This window comes from Bemisia tabaci, chromosome 8 (assembly GCF_918797505.1).
Source record: "Bemisia tabaci chromosome 8, PGI_BMITA_v3".
NCBI classification, from domain to species: Eukaryota; Metazoa; Arthropoda; class Insecta; order Hemiptera; family Aleyrodidae; genus Bemisia; species Bemisia tabaci.
The window spans coordinates 6,506,770-6,520,078 of record NC_092800.1 but is presented as its reverse complement, the minus strand read 5'-3'; the positions used below and the strand labels follow the sequence as shown (position 1 = coordinate 6,520,078).

Genomic DNA, 13,309 nt, shown 5'->3' with positions numbered 1-13,309 from the left:
CTGACGAATTATGTGTTATAGGAACTGTGACAGGCTGATTAACTTGAAGTCCCACAAGAGGAGCTTCAGGCTGGCTCTTGCCGTGCTTCGAGGAGGGCTTGAATGAAATATTAGATGAGACTCTGAAACACAATACAACCGAAAAGTGCCCTTTTCGCATCTAGTGCCTAAATTTATTCCGGAATCGAATTTTTTTTAAAATCAAATCGACTTTTGACCGAAAATTTAATCGATCCCTCGAAATGTACACTGGAAAAAAAAAAAAAAACTCATTAGATCTAGAGTCCAGACTCTTGAAAACATTGCTAGGAAAAAATACTCTTGATTCAATCGGATTTTTGCTTGAATCAAAACGAAATCCGCTTATATTAAGAGGCTTGGTTCTTGATTTAAGCTAGATTCTGATTGATTCAGTAGTACTTTTTCTTGTCGATGTTTTTAAGAGCCTGGACTCTAGATCCAATGTGTTTTTTTTCCCAGTGTATTTATTCGTTATAATCGTCATTCGTCCTGTCGTGCAGTTTGGCAGGAGCGCGGCGAAAATTGCAGAGCACCATCCGCGCGAAGTTTATCCGCGGAGGGCGCGGCGAGCGTCGCGTCGTAAACGTGCAAGTTGCAGGCGCGATCCCGGCCGCCGGTTAAACGCGATTTTAAACGCGACACTCGCGTTGTTAAAAACCCATCAGCGTCATCATAAGTTCATACTCCTCGTAGCTCGTAATGTTTTCTCAACTAAATTGTAATACACAAAAAGCGCCTATAAACGCCATCTTTTACTGGTTGTTAACCAATTAACTGCTCTCTCCGGCCCTCCCGATGGCGCTTACGGACTCTTTAGGAGCCTCTCGCGGAACCTCCGCTCGGCGTCATTGTAGCCGAGCGTAACGAGACTCCCGGGTGATCATGCTGCTGTGCTAAAAAAAAACGCCGTATGAACTTTCAGGCTTTGCCAAATTTCTTTCGATTAAATGTTTAATTTTAAGGAAAATTATGCATATTTTTCCTTGAAATTTTCAGACACTTCAGATCAAATTACAGACTAAATTATCCGAGAAATTGGAAGAAAAATATTCAAAAAATCTCCCGAAAATTAGCGATTTGCCGAAGGAAATTTGGCAACGCCTAAAGGCTCATACGGCGTTTTTCCTTAGCACGGCCGCATGCTCCGGGCGCGGAATGCAGCGGCTGGATTGTCGAAACGTTATCCAGCGGGTTGATTATTGAAATCTATAGACAAAGAAGACGCACTGGTAAGAAAAGTCGCTTGAATCTTGAGTCCAGACTCTTGATAGCAATGACAAGAAAAAATGCTCTTGATTCGATCCGATGTTTTCTGGAATCGGAGAGCCGAGCCTCTTGATTTAGGCGGATTCTCTTTTGATTCAGTTATAAAGTCCGATTGAATCATGAGTGTTTTTTCTCGTCAATGTTTTCAAGAGTCTGGACTCCAGATGCAAAGCGACTTCTTTTTCCAGTGCGTTAAGGAAATGGACTGATTTGATTTGTTTTTTTTTTTTATAACAATTGATTATGGTACTAAATTTCGTTCCTCCTTGAAGGAAACGTAGGCCATGCCCAGCACGGTATGAAGAAGTCACCAAAATCCTGTGTTAAATAGGGTGAAAAACACGTAGTTTTTTCCTTTTTTTAAAAAATTCATTGATGAAGGTAAAATACAGAAACGATTTATACGTAAATACGTGGATATGGTCTTAACCTACACACTGTTAATCTACTGAAAGATGATTCTATTTACTGATTTTAGCAACTGCTGGCTAAGGAAAAACGAGGTGTCCATAGACTGTCCAGACTTTCGGTTTAGCTCGCACGCTTCGGAAAACAGCAGTAGCGTGGCGTGAATGATCGATTACTAAGGTGTTCGCTGCGAACACCCTGATAATCGATCTTTTTCCATAGGTTCGAGTGGCGTATCAATTGATACGTCGCCAAGCACGCCACGCCACTGACATTCAGCTCAACTCACAACATTGTTCTCATCACATCAATAAGCTGATTAGTCAGTCGCTTCGATTCGATGAAGTCCAGGACAGATCATAAAACGAAAGGGAAAGAAAAATCGAGCGAAGACGAAACTCTCCCGAGCTGTAATGAAGAGGTTCGGTTAATTAATCTTTTATGATCTCATGCAGAGGCGGGCCATCGTGCGACTTGGTCGGGAGGACCTATGTTCCCGAATCAGGATAAGTTTGACGACTCAATCGAGGAATGGAGCTGTAAAACCTGGACAGCTGGAAGGAGAGCGTAAATGATGAAATAAAAGGCTCCGCGCTCGGTCTGGATTGGATCCAAATGTGTCTCCACGTTCGAAACCTTTTCTGGTTCGTTGAAATTAATTATACGGAGAGCATGCTAGTCCAAATCTTTGTCTTTGAGATATCCTCGTGCCGCGGACGCAGCTGCGACAATAATGGAGATGTTGCATGTGTGAGGGATTTTCGATTTGACCATTGATTCTTATGTAAAAGTTCGCGAGAAACACGATAATGCCACTGGTTTTCTCTGAAATCAACTCCCAAGCTCAAAAAAAGCTCTCAAAGTGAGTCCAAAATGGAGGGGATATCCCACCCTACCCTGAGAGTCCACCTCTACATCAAAACAAACTCTCTATGCAAAGATAGGGAGCAAATACATTAGCAGTGATGCCGTGTTTTCAGTTTTGAAGTCCCCAAATAAAGTGGCAACCCTGCCAATGTTTTTGCTCCCTATCTTTGCATGGAGAGTTTGTTTTGATGTAGAGGTGGACTCTCAGGGTAGGGTGGGATATCCCCTCCATTTTGGACTTACCTTGAGAGCTTTTTTTGAGCTTGGGAGTTGATTTCAGAGAAAACCAGTGGCACCATCGTGTTTCTCGCGAACTTTTACCGAAGAATCAATGGTCAAATCACAAATTCCTCACACATGCAACATCTCCATTATACGGAGAGCATGCTATATAGTCCAAATCTTTGTCTTTGTCTCAATCTTTGTTGACGCAGCTGCGACAACAATTGCCTTGAATAATATTGTTGAATTATAAATAACTTATTTACTTGAACGAGTAATGTTGCACTCTTGGCAACCTTGTTTGTTTCTGCTTTCTCGTTTAGGAATGTAAGTTTCCCGGGGTAGACAAGTGCCTCGCACAATCGGGAAAGCTCCGTTGAATTTTCGAAATTAGTGATAGCTATGGAATATGTTCGTAAGCATTATTGCTAGAATTCTTAATTACATTTTGTGTTTAAAAATACGCATCGTAATGGGGGAGGGGGGGATGGATATCCTTGAATGCCAACTTTTTATCTCAGAAAAATCGTCAAAGTTCCATTGAATTTTCAAATAGCTATAGATTATGTATGTTCATGAGCACTGAGGAAAACTCGTCGTTAAAATTAGGCATGTTTAATTGAAAGTTGGTTGAAATTAATTATACGGAGAGAATGGACAACTTACGGGATCGTAGCGCCGTCATTTGTATGAGGTTGAACCCTTCAAATTGTAAAAGAAAAAGAAAAAAAGTAAAAAGTCATATGATCAGAAATACAAAGTACAATTGGGGGAGGGGAATTAAAGAAAATTATTTTCTTAGCACGGCAGTAGGCATCCATGATTCCTGCACGTAGTTACAGCCGAGCTGATGTCATATGATTTTTAAATTTTTGTCAACACGGCTCCTTAGAATCCGAATGAAAATGAAAAATTTGATTTTTTTTCCTAAAATCTGGCGTTTTTGGAAAATTTAAAGTAGGTACTTCAGAACAGCTTGCAGGAGGCGCGGTCTGACCCCTTAATTCTAGAGATGTTTAAACAATTAAACATGTATTTTTTTTCACCGATAAGTTATTTTTCCCCACAAAAATGTGCAAGAGTTAAATAGAGACAGCCTCGCCAGCCCGAAAAGTTTCCTCGAAAGGCGACTTCCCAATGCATCTCTAAAAAGACTCTTAAAAGCCACCATTACACACGAATTTTTCTTGAAAAAATTGCCCTGTGAAAAAACTCCGAAAGGAATCTGTCAAAACCCGCTCAAGCTGCATGGATCCAAGGAATTATCAGACTGATCAAACGATAATTGGGATGATGGAAAACGGCTACTAAGTAGAAGTAAATAACTCAAGTACGTGGTTGATCGTCGATTTCCAGACCACCAATCTAACTGCTTACATAAATTTTTTTCTTTTAATCTCTAGTCGCGGTTAAATCAGCTTTTCTTTAACTTCTCGTTCTTTTATCGGACATATTTCTGTCAAACGGAACTATGTTCATTATGACATGAGCCCTGAGACCCATGAGAGCATATGCTTAAGAAGGCGCACGTCATAATGCACATAGTTCCGTTAGACAGAAATACGTCCTTTTTTGGTGCGACTTTATGTAATCCTAGAAGCTTTGTCGTACATCTTTTTTTATCGAAAGCTCCGTCGTAGGTCTGCATATTGAGCATCGTGTACTATTCACAACTGTGAAGTGATTCAATTACCAGAATTTTTTACACGGCTGTGTAATTTTCTGACGAGAGACTCAAATCAGATTTTACCACTGCGGCATGAACAGAAATCCAAAGACTTTTCGAAGGAAATACTTGGAACGATGACCTGAGAGAACGGTCTGAAAAGGGTCAATCGCACGTTTGTACACGTGTTCGTGAGGAAACAAGGAAGGTTGGTTGTCCTCCTGGAAAATGGATCCCGATCTCATGTCTCCAAAAATTCTAGCGCGGCTGTCCGTGTTTATGCCGTCGTAAATTCGTCGTCATAAGCTGGAAACCCGGGCCAGAGTCGACAGAGCCACCTGATTTACGAACGCCTAAAAGCTGAATTTAATTAAAGGCCGATCCGAAAAAGCCCGGCCCGGCCCGTCAAATTTATGCCCCGATCAGATAAACAGTATTGTTTCCGAGAGTGGACGTCGTCGGAGATTAAAATCGAGCAGAGACCCTCCTTCAAAATTAGTTATAATTGACGACGTTTTTTTCTCCTTCTTCTTCCTGCCCGAACCCGGGACTGGGACGTGGAGGCTATTATCTCCCGCCGAGCTCCTATTGGTCGCTGGCACGGCGCCGCCATCTTGGACCGTCGTCATGGCAACCGACTGCCCGTCCCCTCGCTCGCTCGAGCCGTGAGCTGCGCCTTTCCCCCGCGATTTTCGGTACCCGAAAGCTGTGCTTGGTAAAGTTCGAACTCAACTTACCGTGCGGATTCGAGCGTTTTCGCGGTGTTTTTCCTGTGTTCGGCCTTTCACGCGGAGTTTTCACGCTTGTGCTGGAAAAAGGTGTGGAATTGTCCTCTCGCGCTTGTGTGTTTCGGTCTGTTTTTGGTGTGAAAATACTTACCCGTTTCTAGTCCTGCCAATTTGGAAGGGAAAAGTCAGCTAGATAGAGCAGCAGGTTAGCACTTGTTTGGTTTTTCCTTATTTTTTTCCTTGTTCTTTAAGTATTCGATGAGCGTTTTTACAAATTGTGGCCCAAGCATCCCCAGTTTTACAAAGCTAGAGTCGCAATAGTGTTCCAACTTAATGTCATCACGCTGCGTTAATATTGCGATTTCGGACAACGAATGGACAATTAATTGCGATTTTTCGGCAAACTTAGAGGTTTCTTGAAGGAAGGGAGGGAGGGAATTCAGTTATTGCAAAGTTTTCCCCTTTATTCCAAATAATTCTAATGTAATTGTAACAAATTTCGATTATTTTGCCTTTCAAAGTGGGGATAAAGCCAACCGCACATCTTGCCACAGAATTGCAATAATTTGAGATTATTCGCAACTTAAAGCGATCTCTTCTACGTTTCATGTTGAGCGTGACATTGTGCCTTTCAGACGGTGCGCGCTTGGTCTTCTGATTTCCAAAATTATGCAATGTTTTTTCACAAACTGTGATCATTCAACAACTGATTTTTGACTTTCTTGTGGGAACTGAGGGATGATGTAAAGGACTCATAATCGGTTTTGTAGTTGGTAGAGAGAAGCAGTTACGTTAAGTTTCACTGGACAAATAATTCACATGAAGCAATTTGAGGGTCGAATTGTGTCTATTTTCCCAAGAATGACACAAAACAAATTAATTGAAGTTTTATCGCACATCTTTTATCGTATACAATGTATACATGACCCCGCAGAATATCTTGAACAGGTGTGTCTAAAACACAAATTTATGAGAATGTCATAAACATCATGAATCATCAGAGAACCGCTAATATTCCATAAGTCTTTGATAGTACTGGAACCAGATGGTATCGATAGATTCAGCTATCGAAACTATTTGAAGGGTGTCTTCCATCAATCAAAGGATGGACAAGCGATTTGCATGGAATTTATGCTCTGTTTAACGAGCCGGGGGGGGGGGGGGGATCACGTAGAAATGCGGCCCAAATCTGGCCCTGGTGAACCATCCCTACTTATCCTTTAATCCTTATCCTATGTATCGTTCTTCAATCGACCTCCATGCGCAAAGGACATAGAAATAAGCTCGCCTATAACTTAATAATCATGCTTTTCATTCATTCGTCCTGGCGCATGAAAGTTAAGGTGTCTTCCATCATAATCTCTTCCAGCATAGGTGTGGGAGTTGTCCTCCATGTACCCTAATACTACTATGAAAAATTCCCACTGAGCCCCCCCCCCCCCCCTTCTAAGCCAACGCCATTTTCCTACCTTCCTGCTGTTTCTGGTATTAACTGGTCATTCATACAAACATACATTTTTTGAAAGGTTCTCCATCGCAAAAAATGTTGGTTTTCTAACGAAAAGTCAATATAAACTTATAATGCTTGGAGACATCAACAGAAGTCGAGACAAAATATTGAGATAACCACTTTATGTTGAATTATGAGAATTCAGAATCGAAAGAGAATGTCGGCAGTTACAGTTTTTGAAGGTTTTCATTACACGATACGAATTTCGACCCATTGGGTCATCTTCAATGGCGCAGGAGACTTTTCACAGTTAAATAATACTACTAGGGTAGGAATACCGAAAGAGTATGACACGCTGACGATCCACTCGTTTTTTCCACGGTCAATACGAAGTTTAAAATGGTAGTAAACGCCCCCTCAGCATACCGGGCTTCGTTGATAGGATGCACACCAAACCGTCTTTTTTATCTGTCACTATATTTTAAATACCGAAAATAAATGTAAAAAACAACGGGATTCATCCTTTTTCGGGATCCAGACAATAAACACGTGGGAACAAACTGAAAGTGAGCACGTGTTTTGGAGCTTTTGCGCTCCAGAAAAACGGTGTCGCGGCGGCAGAAAAAAGGTGCCGCGGCGACAAAAATATGGATCGTGCGATTCCAATATACGTCGCGGCGACACGGCGACACGAATCGCGTGCATAAATGGGCTCTTACATGATTTAGCGGAGGTCAACCTTAACTTTAAGGCAAGAAAATGTTTTATCACGATGGCGGGTCGAGTGCATTTGTAACTCAACCTTCCTTATAATGTAAATTACCATTTCTGAGTATCACACGATTATCCTGAGAGGTTTGAGTCTGAGGCCTGGCTGATTGGGGGGCTGGTCTTTGTGCCTTCTTGCTTACGCCCAAGTCAGCAGCATCTAGAATTTCCTCTTGTTCCTCATCGTCCCTCACTGGATCGTCATCATTCATCCTCGGCCTTCGTCTTCATTCTTTCCTCCTCCTTACTGTACCGGAGCGGTAACTGCCGCATTCTTCGTGAATCGACTAGTTCGGGCAGAAAATGATTCAGGAAGAAGCCATCCAATACATTATACCACTTCTTTCCATATGATTTTATCATAATAAATGAGTTCCATCAAGAAGTCTCGAGGGACCCATGCAATAAAATAGCACAATTCTCTTTCAGTAATATGCAGTTGTCCTTGGATTTGCGGCTTAAATTGCTGTAAAATTAATTCACTTCGTCGTGCTATGGAATTTGTGAAGCGCTTGAAGGGTTGTTTCTATACCTCGTTCAACCTGCACTGTGGTCTTCGTTTCGGATAAAATTCCTCATTTCTGTCTCCTAAAAAAGGCACAAGTGAGATTTTTTCCCTCAAAGACTTTTTCGACATGACTGGACCATAATCGTGAAATTGCGCGAGAGTTCACATACACACAGAGAAATAGGAGACTTAGATATGTAAACATTTCTTGTTTTATTCAACAAGTATTAGCAGTATTATTATTTAAGCTACAAGTATCATTCAACCGTTGAATACCTTGAAGAGCAACTGCAAGAAAAAATGATGATGAAACATTGAGCATCGGTTCTACGGAAAATTTTAGACATCTTCGGGATATTGATACTTATAACAATTGACTGAAAATTTTGTATTACAAAACTCAGTTTCTGATACCGTTCCTTAACTTCCCTATAAAGGGCAATGTATTTTCGGGGCCACTTAATCCCTTTCCTCATAGCCGATCCTAGCATACAGGCATCGGCGCCACTCCTCTTAGCGATGTGGAGGGGAAGGGGTTTCAGAGGACCAGCCCCACCCCCCCCCCCCTCCCAGGAAATTTTGAAAATTAAACGCGTTCTCAAGTTTACCCGGTCTATTTGTGCACCATTTCGCCTGAATTCAGGCAGTATGTGGAGAAAAAGCACGTCTTGATCTCGATTTTCCCGAATTTCAGATATTTTTTCCTTAATTTTTATAGCGGAAAATAATGGTCAATTTTTCCAATTTTTTCATCTGAAGCATCGTACCTATAATATAGAGAAAGAACTGTGACAGAAAATAAAAATCTAGAAAGTCATAGAGCTTTGAGCAAACGTTAACATTTGAAAGCAGAAAACCGTTTATTCATCCTAATGACAGGATCAATTTGTACATATGAGGGACTAGTTTTTTTAGTTCGCATTCACTTTTATTTCATCTTGGGGGAGTTGGCTCCCCTGTGATGCCCTCTCGACTGCGTTCCGGGTATTAAAAACGTGACTTTTTTGCGATTTTACCCATTGGAAGTATATTGTTTGGCTATATGTCTCGCGCGCAACAGACACATTCTTCACAAGACGTCATGATTTCTATTCGCACAATAGCTTCCATTTTGATCAGTGCAAATTTTTAACGTTACAAGAACTACTCTTTTACTCTAAGTGAATTATTGCGGGTATCAAATTTAATAAAAATCTGGCAACCAACAGCATAGCATACATCACGATGCCCGCCCCACCTTATACGCCATTTTTCGTCCTTATGGAAGAACTATACCGGTTGAAAGTTCCATAACTTGAGGTTTGTTTGCTGGTTAGACCATGGATCCTTTCGTCGTTAAAGGGTCCGCTCCTAATAAGCGGATAATCGCCAGTGCTCAGAGAGGAGAGCCTGGACTTTTCTCTCGCGGAATTCCGGCGATTACTATTATGTGTACCATGTACGAAGCATTTTTTCAACGACTTGTTACATAGCTAACCACGGTACAAGTACAAAGTCGGGTCAATCACATCACTGATATAAATAGTTAATCTATCAAGATTATGACTTACATCTATGTCTCGGCTCTGATAGTAACATTGATGAAGTTCAGACTATGATCATTTTGGACTTTTCAGTCCACCATTAGCTCAATTTAATAATAGCGATCGCGAATTTGTCGAAGAATTAAAAGAAACAATCACGCAATAACTGCAGACTGAAAAAGAAATACTCAATCTCCATCACAAGAATCCTTGTTATCCACGCTAAATTTTACTGTTAGGAAACCTCACCATTTTATATTATTTTGATCATTATAACTCATTTAACTTGTCTCTAAAACAATCAAACAATACTTTTGAACCCATAACAAGACAAGTTGAGTAATGGGGCTAACCAATAAGGCCCGTGCATCAACTGCACTCAATTTTGCAATTCGGAATTGACAATTTCTTGTAAATCCATCTAATCACTTAATTGCACATGGTAACTCATGATACATGCGTGGTTCCTCATCCGAGCCAAACATTGTAGTTCCGAATTGCAAAATGCCGTCCTACTTTGACTAGGATCTTGGTACACCGCGTTCAAAATTTTTGAAGTGAAATCCTGTGCCTATAGAGCGTTCTAAAACCCCCCTAGTGATACGAAAGCGAACGATATATCTTCCCCATGTAAAATTCGTTACACTATGGCATAGTGGAATCTACTTTTTCGCCGAGTATCAGAGGCCTATATCGTGCTTATTTACCTTGACAAATGAAAGTAAACACTAAGAAGTGGCCCGAACTGTACGTAATAGGGTCCTACATCGTGCCTATTTAACTTGACAAATGAAGAAAAAACACTAAGTAGTGGCCCGAACTGTATGTAACAAGGTGGAGAAATGGTGCTGGGTCAACACCATTTCTTCCCCCTCAGTTTCGCACTGGTATACGCATTAGAGTTCAAAAAATAATTTTGACTCTAATTTTAATTTTTGGAACTTCTCGGCTTAGTTTTCTCCGCGATATGGTGTGGACCCAGCATCATTTCTCCACTTTTATACCTTGACATTCATATCACTCGGGATTTTTCCTGTTGGATTTTTTGGAAATTTTGACCTACCACCTTTTTCGGCGCTATAATTGGACGTATTTATGCTAAAAGGAACTGCGTGCATAGGATTTGCGTGAACCATAGTTCCTTGTAGCATAACTACGTCCAATTGTGGACTATTGCACCGAATTTCACTCTTCGATTTTTCACTGTGTATTGGTAACAAGACAGCGATTTTCCCGTAGAAAAAGGCTGTAAAATTCGGTTTTTAGAAAGGATCGCATTGTTTCCCATCAGGTTATTGGCAACAGCGTATCGCACGTGGAATTACTGACCCACCGCGTTAACCAATTCCGATTCATGAACGCGCGTATTGTGTAGGTAAGTAGCCGGTTTTATTATAGGCATATAAAAGCTTATTTAAACTTCATAAAGGCATCTTTTATTAGTATAAACACACCATTATGGACAGTTAAAACATTTATGGAGTCTAGCCTCCGCCATGCTTATTAAACATGACCCATTGATTCGGTTTACGGTCTTGTTTCAATTCCGGGCTCATTCGCAGCCTTCCCGGAGCAATCAAATTAACCGCACTTCGGCTCAGCGGCAGCGGCGGATGGAAGCGCTCCGAACTGTCTTTATTTACATTTTACAATATCGTCGATTTACTGCCGCGGGCCCTTTATATCGGCTCACTTCATCTTCTCAACATTTTTACTTCTCTTTGCATCTCTCACGCCGGAATTTTAAGATTTCACAAGCTCGTGGAGTGAAGTAGAGAGGATTGCGGAGAATTCACATGACCCAAGCAGCAGTAATCGCGGTAAGTCTCGATTTGAATTGAGAATGTATCGCGATCCAATCGAAGTCGATTTACAGCAATATTATTGGATAGATAACATACGTGTGCATTAAAATCGCGACTTTATGAATGGAGAGACTCATCACAATACTGTCGAACAAAAAATCGTGATACATTGAGTTAAAATTTTGACTTTATCGAACGCGATTTCATATATATTTAAAATGCGACAAGGTTGAGGATAATCGCTCAAATGTTGATAATCCTCGCGATTTTATCGCCAAGAATCGGGGGAAAGTGATAACTTAATTTCAAAATATCCTAATTTTTCCCGCAAAAATTGCTGCTTGGGGAGTTGATAGTTTTCTTCATTTCAGATGCCCTTTTCCCCCAATTAATTTGTCCTTCAAGCGTAACCTCCGAATCAACCTGTCAGTGATTTTAAAATCAGCGTTCTTTCGCCGTAAAGCTTACAAATGCGTTTTTTCGCCTCCTATGACTTTCAAATATCCCTGACAGCAGAGATTTTAAGCGTCAGATTTTAACATTTCTCGAGAAAACTTGATAACACTACATCGACGGTATTTTCTGGCTAATAGAAAAATGTCATTTATATTCGTTACACTTTGCTATAAAATAATTCCCGTTGCACAAACACGTTCCTCACATACCTGCTCTCTTTAGACATCTCTTTCATGAAGTTTTTTTTTTTGTTTTTTTTTTTGTGCTCCACGTTGTCAGCCACCATTCTATCAATTATTTTGTGTTCAAATACAATGAGACGTAATCGCCTCAGAATTACACATGCAGTGATCGCATTCACCATAGAGGCTACCCCTTTCAAGAGTCGGAAGATTTCTACAGTGAACATACTTAAAAGCTTGTTAAAACATCTGAATTACAGTAGAACGTTTAATGCTACCGGGGAAAGTTTGAGAGAAAAATAACCAAAACAACCACTGACAGTATGTCAAATCTCTTTGCGTCGGCAATGTGCAACACGAAGGAAGATTATTCTGGCGTACCTCATGCTGGAAGGAACTAAATCGCACTCAACTCCTAATCACATAGTTTCTTTTCGCACAAATGGTTATTATAGGAACGTGAAACACAAACCAACACCAATTTTTGTGTTGATCTGCGGTGAACTAGCGCAGGAAACAATCGAGGGACTGGGAAACCCCAGAGCCAACCGATGGCTTCGGTTATTTTGTGTTTTACCTCCCGTGTGAACCAAACTTTAGTGTGTTAAGTGTTTTCTCTGTCCAGTGTAGCTTTAGATTTTTGGAAGTTTCGGCATTACTTCAGTTAGTGCACTGGAAAAAAAAAATTCATTGGATCTAGAGTCCAGACTCTTGAAAACATTGACAAGAAAAAGGACTCTTGATTCAATCAGATTTAAGCTTAAATCAAAAGGAAATCCGCTCAAATTAAGAGGCTTGGCTCTTGATTTAAGTCTTAATCCTGATTGAATCAAGAGTAATTTTTCTTGTCGATGTTTTTAAGAGTCTGGACTACAGATCCAATGTTTTTTTTTCCAGTGTATGAGTTACCTAGAGAATCTTGTACGTGTACTTCGAAAAATCCTTGACTTAGCGTGTAGAAAGTTGTCATGAGCCGTGGTCCGACGTGGCGCAGGCAAACGGCATTCACTCTCATGCCGCGCCGCGTTGTTTTTTCGGACTCGAAAGAAGCAGAAGTCGGAGGCTGTTGAAAATGTCGGCTCAGAAATGCGCTACGCCCCGGAGTCCCGGTCGTAAGCCTGCACTCAACCGATCTCGGTCGCCGTCGGATGCAGCGACACCGTTGCCAAATTTTTCAAAAAATCCATCCCCGCGCGATCGTTCGAAGGCCCGACGACCGTGAGTCGACGTCAAGGCACCACGTCACGCGCTGAACGTCGAGCGTGGCACGGTCCGGTCGCGCTATCGTGACTCCGAAGCGAACGGCGAGCGCGCCGATGATGAATTTCGCCCGCGATATTGTCGCTCCCCGGGTTCTCATCGCGGGAAATATCGATTTTAACGCGACCCGGCAACGCTGACGAGCGGGGCAATTAAAATTCAGATCGAATTTTATCGCT

At 41.3% G+C, this 13,309-nt stretch overlaps 1 protein-coding gene across 1 annotated transcript in view; it reads left to right on the top strand.

Moving 5' to 3' along the window:
• Positions 1-3,026: 3,026 nt before the first annotated feature.
• Positions 3,027-13,309, top strand: part of LOC109038002 (Homeobox protein abdominal B) — a 221,080-nt gene continuing 210,797 nt past the window's right edge. Inside the window, exon 1 of the mRNA XM_072303176.1 lies at positions 3,027-5,383. The gene's annotated coding sequence lies outside the window, so the exon portion shown is untranslated. The remainder of the gene's footprint in view (positions 5,384-13,309) is intronic.